This window comes from Scyliorhinus canicula, chromosome 2, assembly GCF_902713615.1.
Source record: "Scyliorhinus canicula chromosome 2, sScyCan1.1, whole genome shotgun sequence".
NCBI lineage: Eukaryota > Metazoa > Chordata > Chondrichthyes > Carcharhiniformes > Scyliorhinidae > Scyliorhinus > Scyliorhinus canicula.
This window is the reverse complement of record NC_052147.1, coordinates 24,031,382-24,043,574: the sequence shown is the minus strand read 5'-3', so window position 1 is coordinate 24,043,574 and position 12,193 is coordinate 24,031,382. Positions and strand designations below refer to the sequence as shown.

The 12,193-nt window shown below is 45.3% G+C and overlaps 1 long non-coding RNA gene across 1 annotated transcript in view; it reads right to left on the bottom strand.

The window, feature by feature from the left end:
* Positions 1-12,193, bottom strand: part of LOC119951505 — an 878,265-nt gene that overhangs the window by 543,440 nt on the left and 322,632 nt on the right. The window lies entirely within an intron of this gene.

The window sequence follows — 12,193 nt, the reverse complement described above, 5'->3', positions numbered from 1 at the left end:
GCACCACCACCTGCAGGTTCGTTCCAAATCACAAATCATCCTGACTTGGTACTGTATCACCTTGAATGCCCCTATTCCATCCTCGCACATCTTTGCCTTGGGCTCCTTGTAGACCCTGACCCCGTGATGGATGCATTTTCAGCAGCTGCCGCCCCTCCCAGTGGCACTGCCTGCAATGGAAAACTGTCGGCTTCTGATAGACCATCTCCACACCAAATCCCTGGGAAAGCCCAATGATGACCACTGTGCCTAATGGGCAATTAATATCGCCAGTTCTCCAGCTAGCAGTCAAGTTTCCTGTTGCCTAGATTAAAGTCCGCCCACAAAGAACAAAAGTAACAAAGTTCTAAGGAAGTTTGGTAAAACACTGGTTCAGCCTCAACTGGAGTATTGTGTCCAATTCAAGGTAGCAGGCGAAGATTTTAGAGGAGTGATGCAGAATGGTTTCAGGGAAAATGGGCTTGTGTAGTTTGTAGAAACTGGATTTGTTCTTCTTAGAGAAGGGAAGGTGAGAGGAGATTTCATAGGGTTCTAGACAGAACAGATACGGAACCAGAGGCCTTCAATTTAAGATGATTTGTAACAGAACCAGTGGTGACATGAGGAGAAACCCTTTGATGCAATGAGTGGTTTGGCGCTGGAATGCACAGATGCCATGGGGCCCAAATTTAACTCTATGCGATTGGGTGAGTTTTGAATGGGTTAAAAGTAGGTCCCATGTGTCACCCATAGTGGAAATTGGTACAAACAAAATAAATATCGGGCACAAAATGAGTTGTTGGCATCAATATATAATTTTATTTTTAGAACAGTACAGCACAGAACAGGCCCTTCGGCCCTCGATGTTGTGCCGAGCAATGATCACCCTACTCAAGCCAACGTATCCACCCCCAATTAACCTTTTTTTTTAGGACACTAAGGGCAATTTAGCATGGCCAATCCACCTAACCCGCACATCTTTGGCCGTTGAAGTGGCTAAAAACCTGAAAAGAAAGGAGTGCCCAACTGAAGGGACAAATTAACAAGGCTTCACTTTTAAGGTTTTCAACCAAAGTGAATATTAATTACGCATGCATTAACAAACAAAATGGTATTCGATAGAAACAATATCAATTCCGATTTAAATAGCAGAAACAGCAAGGATAATCCCACAAAATTGAAGATTTGCATTTATTGTCACGTGGTAGTGAAAAGTATTGTTCTGCATATAGTCCAGACAGGTCGTTCGACAAATGAAAAAACATAGGACATATGACAGATACACAATGTAAATACATAGACACAGACTTCGGTTGAGGCATACGGAGTGTAGTACGACTCAGTAAAGAAGATGTGAGGAGGAGAGATCTGTACAGTCCATAAGAGGGTCATTCAGGGTAACAGCGGGGAAGAAGCTGTTTTTGAATCTATTCGTGCGTGTTCTCAGACTTTTGTATCTTCTGCCCGATTGAAGAGGTTGGAAGAGAGAATAGCCTGGGTGGGAGGGGTCTTTGATTGTGCTGCCTGCTTACCCCAGGCAGTGGGAGGTGTAGACAGAGTCAATGGATGGGAGACAGATTCACGTGATGGACTGGCTGTGATCATGACTCTGTAGTTTCCTACAGTCTTGGGCCGTGCAGTTGCCATGCCAAGCTGTGATGCAGCCATATGCTTTCTATGGTGCATCTGTAAAAAATGGTCAGAGACAATGTGGACATGTCGAATTTCCTTAAGTTTCCTGAGGAAGTATAGGTGCTGTCGTCCTTTCATGGTCGTAACATCAACGTGGGTGGATGAGGACAGATTGTTGGTGATGTGCACACCTAGTAATTTGAGGCTGTCAACCATCTCCACCTCAGCACCATTGATGCAGACAGGGGCGTGTACAATACTTCACTTCCTGAAGTCAATGACCAGCTCCTTAGTTTCGCTGACAGTGAGGAAGAATACGGCATCAAATACAGTCTTTGCCTTCCATACATTGGTTCACACTTTCTCATTCATTGGGTTTGGTCCTTGAGTCAATTTGACTGGCAGGTCTATTTCATCCCAATTCCGCAGATGTAATTGTCCCGAGAAAGGCACACCTTTACAGACCCTCTCTCCCTTGGGTCACGACAGTCCTGATGGTGTAGCTTTCCAGTTCATTTACAATTGACCAACCACAAACATTCCGGGCGCGATTCTCCCAAAACGGGAGAAATCGTAAAGCTGGCGTCAAACCCAGGCGGGTTTGACGCCAGCGCGCCCCTTCCCGACCGGGAACCGATTCTGGTCCCCGGTCGGGGCTAGCAGCCCGACGCCGTAGGCTCCGGCATGACGGGCTTAACGAATATCGTTAAGCCCGCTTGCCGGAGTTAGCGCCGGCTGACGTGTCATATGACGTCAGCTGCGCATGCGCGGATTGGAAGACTCCAACCCGCGCATGCGCGGATGGCGTCATCGCGTATTTGCGCGAAACCCGCGCATGCGCGGGCCGGGTTGCCCCTCAGCCACCCCGCGAATGGATACTGCGGGGCGGCGGAAGGAGAAAGAGTGCGCGGGCATCGGGCCCGCTGCCCGCGATCGGTGCCCACCGATCGCGGGCCCATGGCACCCTTGGCACGGTCGTGGTACTGCCGTGCCAATCGGTGCCATGGTTATGAAAAGCGAGTTTGTGACGCCGTTTTTACAAACGGCTAGACCAGGTGTGTTTGCCGTTCGTAAAAACGGCGTAAAGGGCTGGGACTTCGGCCCATCGAACAGCTGTGAATCGCTGCCGGCCGTAAAAAAACGGCGGCAGCGATTCGGGTCGGGAGTTGGGCGGGGGGTGGGGGAGAATAGCGGGAGGGCGGGAAAAATGTCGGGAAGGCCCTCCCGCTATTCTCCGACCCGTCGTGGGGGGCAGAGAATCGCGCCCTCCATTTCTTGGTCAAGTCAATGCCGGTGTAACAAATCCCGCATCCATACAAGCCTAAACTATTCACATTGCATTTAGGATTCAGTCCTTTTAGCTAGTTTGCACATGGATTAACCAAGAGCTCATATCCACTTTTCTGACAAACAGAAGACTGGCCTTTTTAGAGCTCTGCTTGCTCCTTCTGAAAACCAGAATGTCCGTGTGCATTTTGCACCACTGGCTGACATTCAGTTCCCCCAATTAGCTTATATTTGTCTTTGTCTTTGGTCACCTAGTTTTAATTTCCATAGCAACCTCATGTCACAGGCCCATTTCTCAAAAATTATCTCACAGCTAAGAATTCCAATTATACCCTTTCCGGAAGCTTACTTTGGTTTCACTTTGCTGAAGGGGAAATCTCCACAAATACAAGCTATTGACAAACTGAACAGTTCATCATCCTTACTAGAGATCCACTCCTCGATCCACCTTCCATTAACCTATTTTACCCAGACTACCTCATAATTAACAGCAATACATTGACAATGTGCGTGGTCAGGAAAGTTGGCTATTACTGGTATCACATGTTTCGTGCTTTTTAGTAGATTGAAAGCTTTTACCTGCTCAGGTAGAGTGCACACTCGCAGCTGTGGTTCAGCGGTAGCACTTGTACCTCTGAGTCAAAAGATTGTATATTTAGGTTTATTCCTGTGCCCTTATCTAGGGCAGCGCCATGGCACAGTGGTTAGCACTGCTGCCTCACAATGCCAGGGGCCTGGGTTCAATTCTGGCCTTGGGTGACTGTCTGTGTGATGTTTGCACATACTCCTCATGTCTGCGTGGGTTTCCTTCAGATGCTCCGGTTTCCTCCCATCCAAAGATGTGCAGGTTAGGTGGGTTAACAGGGATGGGGCAAGGGAGTGGGTGTAGTTAGGGTGCTCTTTCGGAGCGTCGGGAGTCGAATGGCCTCCTTCTGCACTGTAGGGATTCTATGATTCTATAGATCTATGGATCTCTGGACATTCCAGTGCAATACTGAAGCAAGTGCTGCATTGTCAAGTATGCCATTTTTAGATGTAGCATTGAGGCCTGACCACATCTGCCCTCTAAGCTGGATACAACAGATGCCACAACACTATACTAAGAAGAGTCAGGGGAGTTCTTCCGATTGTACTGGCTACATTTATCCCTCACCCAACAGCATTTGAAAATACAAATAGCTGGCCATTATCGCATTGTTTTTTGTGGGATCTTGCTGTGCATAAATTGGTTGCTGCATTTCCTCCATTTCAAAAGTGACCACACTATATAAAGGCCTTAATTGGAAATAAAGCACTCCATGCCGATAGAATTGATTTGAATTGACTCCGCCCAAGGCAGGTTTGGCTTGGTTCCTTCTGCAGGTAGGTGAGGAAATGGATCTACTATACATTGACATGTTTTCCTGATGAAGGCAATGATGCCTTGACAAATTTCTTCAGACATTGAATTGAAATTCAACATCACACCAGCAGGGACTTGAAGGGAGCCCTTAGCATAAGAGATGTGCGCTGTTGTCATCTTGACCAGGAAGGATAAACCTATTTATACATCCCCAAGAATAAAAAGAATAACTTTAATAATGGCTGAAGCACATTGACTACAATTGGAGGAACTGGAACATTATCAAACATTATCTGTTGGACAAAAGAGATATCGTGGGTTGCTATGCTCCCAATAAGATGGACTTGTGCAGTCTTGATAAGACAACATTAGGAGGCCAGATAACTTGCCTGTTGAACTTAGCCCAGCAAATTTTGAACCAACCGTGAACAAGATGCATTGACGTGTATGAATGAACCAATCATTGAGATAGAATTATACAAAGAACATAAGAACTGAATCATATGTAGCTCCTACATTGCAGTCGGCTAGGGTAGGTGAATCTTTATTGAGTGAAAAGATGTCTAAAGATTTAGCAGACTTCAAATGATCATTCAGTGGGCCAATTGTGATGCTTGAAGATGCCAGGATAGGTTTATTTGTGCTTCTTATTTGAATCATGTATTAGTAATTTAATAAGGATAATCGCTGTGCTGAATGGTATATGATTCTGTTAAGGTGGATTCAGGTCCATGAACCCTACCCAAGAACCTAAAGTGAGAGGTGTGAAAATCATAAATAATTCTTACAACTGATCTAAGCAGGATGTAACTTCTTCACAAGTTTCTCAACCGGAGAGGTTAACACTGTTTCTCGCTCCGTCGGTTCTGCGTGAACTGCTGGGTTGTTTCCAACATTTTCTCTTTCTGCTTCAAAGCATCTGGGAGCCCGCCATACCAGATTGTTTCTGTAATTCTTCATTTCATTCTTAAAGGATCGGAACGATGGTGTGTCTGCACGAAGGATAATATTCCTTTGTCCGTCCAAATGTCCCTGTCCTACGAGTGAAATTTCACCACTGTCAGGTCAGCAGCACTGAGCAAGGAAAGCATTATACATGTGGTTCTGCCATTAATTCCACAGCAGGATGCAGTAATCACTGTGGAAACTGGATTAAGTTTTTTTGCCGTTAAAATGGTGTTGTGTGCCAAAGTGTTTAAGCTTCAAAGTGTGTTGGCATACAAAAGCAATGTGTTTTGTTCCTGTTTATGATGGTTAATACAAAGTGCATTGCTAGATCTCTGCAGGGAACGTAAATGTCAACAAATACAGTGCACGAAGATAGAAATTTGTAGAAAATGCACACAGACATGGCTTGTAAATTTAAGATACAGTAATGTTACCGTTTTGCATACATTACAGAGGGCGGGGGAGGGATTACATTAATCAGCCCTGATTATTCCTTTCACCACCCATAGGTGTAATAATGATAATTAATAATAATAACCTTTACTGTCACAAGTAGGCTTACATTAACACTGCAATGAAGTTACTGTGAAAAGCCCCTAGTCGCCACATTCCGGCGCCTGCTCGGGTACACGGAGGGAGAATTCAGAATGTCCACATTACCTAACAGCACGTCTGTCGGGACATCTGGGAGAAAACCAGAGCACCCGGAGGAAGCCCTCACAGACCACAATGAGAACATGCAGACTCTGCACAGACAGAAACCCAAGCCGGGAATCGAACCAGCGACCCAGGCTATGTGAAGCAACAGTGTTAACTGCAATGCTATTGTGTTGCCAAACCCCTTCCTCTGGATTTCCTTTGTTCCTGTGACATTTATTTTATGATTTTTGGTCTGTGTACCCAAAAGCGGATTGTGCCTTTAAGCAGAAAACTGTTGAAGCAGCCTGCTTGACAGAACACTGTGGCCAGGATTCTCCGAGCCTCCGCACCACAATCGCGGTGGCGGAGAATGGGGCACCGGATCCACGGCGCGTTCCCAAGATTCTCCGGCGTCCGGAAAATCGCCGGCAGTCGAGCGAGTGCAGTCGACGCAGCACTGGTTGGGGGCCGTTGAAAGAGGTCCCCCTAGCAATTCTCCGCAGATGACTGGCCGAGTTCCTGCCGCCGTGGTTCACGTATGGTTCCACCCGGTGGGAGCTTGGAGTTGCGGCAGCAGTGGCCAACCTGGTGGGGGAGGGGCGGGAGGATCCGTCACCGGGGGAGGGCCTCCACGATGGCCAGGCCCACCATCTGGGCCCACCGTTTGGCAGGCTCGTGCGATCTAGGGAGGCCGACTTTGTCGGCCCCGGCCCGCTGTGTGGGTCCGCCATGTTACACAGGGCCGGCGCGAGCCGTTGTGCTCATGCGCGGACCGACGGCCGGAAGTGCAAGTATTGGCACCCGGAGCTGCGTGGAGCACTCTGGGGCCCTGCAAGCCCCCTTAAAAATGGAGAATCACCTGGACTTTCTGGAAAAAAATCTGGAGTGATTCACGCCCGTTTTCTCACGTGCGTGGGGACATAGCCCCATTATTGGAGAATCCCTCCCTGTGTTCCTTGGTTTTGTATTTTGGAGAGGAGATAACAGACTCCTCAGCACTGAGTGGGTCTTTGGAATCAGCTTTGGAGGGACTAAGTTCGATTGGTTAACTGGCAACCGGAGAGTTGGCCAGAAACAGTGTTCTGCCTGACAATGATCAGTGATCGGTTCCTACGCGATGCTTTTTGAGTAAATTTAGCAGAAGTGTTTAGACCTTGGAAGTGAAAGGGACACTTTCTCACTTGCTCCCCTGCTTGCTGAAGTGAAATAACTCCTCTATTGTTCTGAAAGCAGTGAGTGGCTGTCACACCCTTTGCTGTGAACCTGAAACGATGCTGAGTCTGCAGAAAAAGTATACAAACATTCCGGAGAAAACCATCTCAAGCTGAGAAGGACGAAGTACCAAATCAAAACACTGAACTTCATAAAGACATTGACTGGAAGCCATCCTAGTCCATCAGAGATCCTTATCCTTTTATTGTTATTTATATTTCCCTTTCCACTACCCTTTCCCCTCTGTGTTTTGTGTGTGTGTTTGTGGAGTGTTGGGTGAGGGCAAAAGGGGGGAAGGGGGGTAGAGGCTGGGAAAGGGCTAATAGTTGGCCAATTACATTGGCTGTCTGTTTAATTATAATACTGCAAATAATAAAAGGTTACTTATGTTTTAAAGTTACAAACCTGGTGACTGTATTTTTGGGCTCAACCAAGGTCCTTGGGTATTTTAAATAAAATCTTATTTCATCTGTGTTACAACTCTGGGTCAGTTTATTTGCACATGCTGAGACCGCGGGGTGGGTGGGGGGGAGCGCACACCACGTAGCTCCCATACACTCACACAGTAAAAGAGTTTTAGAGAAAAGAAATATCGATAGAGAAAAGACCACAGTGAAAATAATTATTGGCCAGATCATTGACATGGGTACCACCATTACACGTGAGAACACCATCCAACAGGTCCGCAGTACATACTCATGTGACTCAGCCAACGTTATCTACCTAATACGCTGCAGGAAAGGATGTCCTGAGGTGTGGTACATTGGCGAGACAATGCAGACACTGCGACAACGGATGAACAGACAACACGCGACAATCGCCAGGGAACTGTTCCCTTCCAGTCAGGGAACAATTCAACAGTCAAGGGCATTCAGCCTCTGATCTTTGGGTAGGCATTCTCCAAGGTGGCCTTCAGGACACGCGACAACGCTGAATCGCTGAGCAGAAACTGATAGCTAAGTTCTGCACGCATGAGTACGCCCTCAACCGGGACCTTGGATTCATTTTGCATTACATTCACTCCCCACCATCATCTGGCCTGGGCTTGCAGAATCCTACCAACTGTCCTAGTTTGAGACAATTCACATCCCTTGAAACTGTGATTATTCCTCTCTCCAGTGCTCCATCTGGACCTGTGAAGACTTAATTATCTGCAAAGGCACGCGTTCAAAATATCTTCTTGCATCATTGAATTTGTCTATACATGTGGTTGTGGAACCCACCTCTTCATTCAACTGAGGAATGAGCAGTGCTCCAAAAGCTTGTGATTCGAAACAAACCAGTTGGACTTTAACCTGGTGTTGTAAGACTTCTTACTGTGCCCACCCCAATCCAACTCTGGCATCTCCACAAAATAATTATTGATTCATATGAGTCCAGAGTCCAGAATCAAAGTCCAATGAGGTCTTCCTTTACAGAAGTCAACAGGTTGAAAACAAATGCTGTATGAATGGAGTTTTCCATTATTTGCACTGGATGCTGGCTTAGGAGAGGAAACAGGTGCTGCATAGTTGATTTTTCTTACCACATTATGCAGCACTCTGTGAAAAATATATCTCTTAGCGTGGCTCAGACCATCAAGCTGGCAGATCGGGGAAACCATTTTAAAGGGTGTCCTAATCTATGATTTTAAAAATACATCCCCTCCATGAATAAGAGGAACCCCCCCTCCTCCAAACACAGTGGAGCTTCCAGAGACAGTCTTGTCTCATATTCTCTCATTTCCTCCTTAATTCCTTTTTTAGTTCTCCTCTGACCTTTCCATATTCTACCAGTTTCTCATCTGTATTAACAACCAAATATCTATGATGACTCCGTTTTTTCTGTTTCATCTTCCTGTCTACCTCTTTCAATCATCTAGGGCAGTGTGACTTTGGTTGACCTCCATTCTCTCGAATGGGACTGCGACTTTCCTGTAGAAATTAAAGTCACCAGGAATCATGATAAAAAGCACGTTCTAACTAAATAAATCATTGTTCATCTTGTGAAGGTCCTTGTACATCATTACGGAGCAGGGAGACGTACTGGAACTATTTGCTGTTATCAGTAGAAATCATAGCCATGTTACTAATTTCTAACGCTGTGTACCTCAACTCCAGAAAATCTTAATTTGGTTAATTGATTTTGAAGTGCAGAGCACTGTAAACACATGTTGGTTAGAAATTCGTGCAACCGTGAAAATATCATCCCCATGTAATTTTCTTTGTATTTTCCAGGTATTCAGTGACGTTTCTCTGAAGCTTTGCATTGGTAAGTGTGCAAGAATGACTCTACCTTTCATTTCTTCCAGTATTCGGAGAAGCCACTGATTATTGCTGATGTCAGCAGAGCAGTTATCAAGATTTTAGCAACTGGAAAATCATTCCCACAAACTACTTCTTACCACACCTAACCATAGAATCATAGAGTCTACTGTGCCGACAGAGGCCATTCGGCCCTTGGAAAGAGCACCCTACCTAAACCCACACCTCCACCCTATCCCTGCAACCCAGTAACCCCACCAAACCTTTTTGGACACTAAGGCCAACTTAACACGGCCAATCCAGCTAACCTGCATAGAAACATAGAAACATAGAACATAGAACAGTACAGCACAGAACAGGCCCTTCGGCCCTCAATGTTGTGCCGAGCCATGATCACCCTACTCAAACCCACGTATCCACCCTATACCCGTAACCCAACAACCCCCCCCCCTTAACCTTACTTTAATTAGGACACTACGGGCAATTTAGCATGGCCAATCCACCTAATCCGCACATCTTTGGACTGTGGGAGGAAACCGGAGCACCCGGAGGAAACCCACGCACACAGGGGGAGGACGTGCAGACTCCACACAGACAGTGACCCAGCCGGGAATCGAACCTGGGACCCTGGAGCTGTGAAGCAACTGTGCAACCGTACTGTGTGGCACAGTATGCATGAATGTATATGCCATGTGGCCTTGATAACACTGACTAATAATGTAACAAATTGAATGCTATGTGACGAAGGTGTCTCCAACTATGCAGGTTTGGATTTTGACTATGTCATTTAACAAAGGCATGACGGTTATGTTGACCTTGTATAGGAAAGCAGTTTAGCCTCAGATGGCGTATTGCATCTATTTCTGTGTGCTACATTTAGGAAGGGTGCAACAGGACTGGAAGGACTGCAGGAAAAATTCACAAGACTGGTGCCAATGATGAGAAAGTTCAGTTATGAAGACAGAATGGAAAAGTTCGGACTGTTTTCCCCGGAGAAAAGAAGGTTTCAGAGGAAATCCGATTGGAGCATTCAAAATCATAAGGTGTCTGGACAGAATAGATAGGAAGGATCGAGAATGAGTGGGCATGTATTTAAAGCAATTGGTAAAAGAAGCAAAGGCAACTTAAGTCAAACCTTTTCTCACAGCGATTGGTCAAGTCTGCAATGCAGTGCCTGAGACTGTGGTCGAGGCAGGTTTAATCAAAGCATTCAACAGGGCTCTAGACAGTTATCTAAAAAGGAAGAACGTGCTGGGTTACAAGGAAAACCGGAAGAATGGCAGTAAGTGTGATGGTCATTTGGATGCCGTCGCAGACACGATGGGCCGAAAGGCCTCCTTCTGCGCTGTAACATTTCTATGTCTCTGTGTTGTAATTTGTGAAGGCGGTGAAATTAATAAAATGGATCAAAATGCAAAACAAATAAATTAAAGCTTTCACAAAGAAGCTGTTTGCTGATATAACAATTCCTTACCCAACTGGTTATTATCCCTGATGAAAAGCTTGCTGCTATATTTACTGACAATGATTGCACTTCAAAACAAAGGCTCAGGGGTTTATTTAGAAGATGATATATAATCGAAAGGTGGAGAAGTTTTGTTAAACTTGTTTTGAACCTTCGTTAGGATGCTGTTTGCAGTACACTCACATATTATTAAAAGGATGTAGGTACATTGGAAGAGGACAAAAAAAGATTTACAAGCATAACACGAGGACTGTGAGTTTCGTCGTAATTGGCTGTTCTTTTGATTTGAAGAGAAAATCCAGTCAGGCTTCAATATTCTGCTTGGGGTCCACGTGACAAAACAGGTCAAGATCTTTGGGCACATGGGGCAGGTTGTCCCAAAAGGCAATGGGACCTGGAGAAGGGAATTTGCTTCCTTTACTTTTTTTTTCAGTCTGTCGCCACTCTGCCTTATCATTAAAACGTTGTGACTCAGAGGGTTATGTATCTTGATGGACAAGTAGTCGCCATTCTGAGTGACTGGTAGCAAGCTTCTCATAGTCATTAATGTCAATACTGCCCCTCATCAAGGAGAGCTTAAGAGTATTTTTGAAGTATTTTATTTGTCCTGTCCTGGAATGCTAGGCGTTTCGAGGGTTGGGAAAACAGGCCCTGGCTAGGGAAGTGTTTTTCAGACATCTGGACAGTGTCCCATCCAGTGAAGTTGAATTTTCAGGAGTTTTGTTTGATAACTTGTGGAACTGGCTTTAAGAAGGATGTTAGCATTTGTTCGACAGCGCTCTCTTTGAATCAGGAAAGGATGTACAGACTGAATCTCTTCATCAGTAAAAGTGGAGACTGAGAGGTGGTTTAATTGAGATGTTTAAAATTCAGAATGATTTTGATAGAATAGTTACGAGAATGTTTCTATTTGCGAGGAAGATCAGAGCTGGAATCCATCAATATTAAATAGTCAACAAAAAAATCACTGAGGGAATTCAGATGAATCTTCTTTATCCAAAAAGTGGTGAGGATGTGGAACTCATTACCACAGAGACCTGAAGCCAAATAGTATCTACAGATTTAAAGGGAAGCTAGATAAATATAAGTGGGAGAGTGGCTTTGAAGATCATGCTTATAGAGTTAGATGAGAAAGAGTGGGAAAGGACTCGAGTGGAACATTAACACTGGTATGAACCACTTGGGTTGAATCACCTGTTTCTGTGCTGTACCTTTGAATAAATTCTTTGACATTAAAGCGCTTTGGAATGTCTTTAATGATCCGATGTCAAGACAAGTTAATTGGTGAGAGTTTGTGGTTTTAGTAACGGAAGAAGCCAGCGGTAGAGAAACAAGGATTTATTTTAAACTATGTACGATACTCTGCCTACAGCAGTAACTCTCCACAATCACTGTCCCCGTTGGGACAACCAACAACTCCAGGCCCTGCTTGGGACAACTTTTATG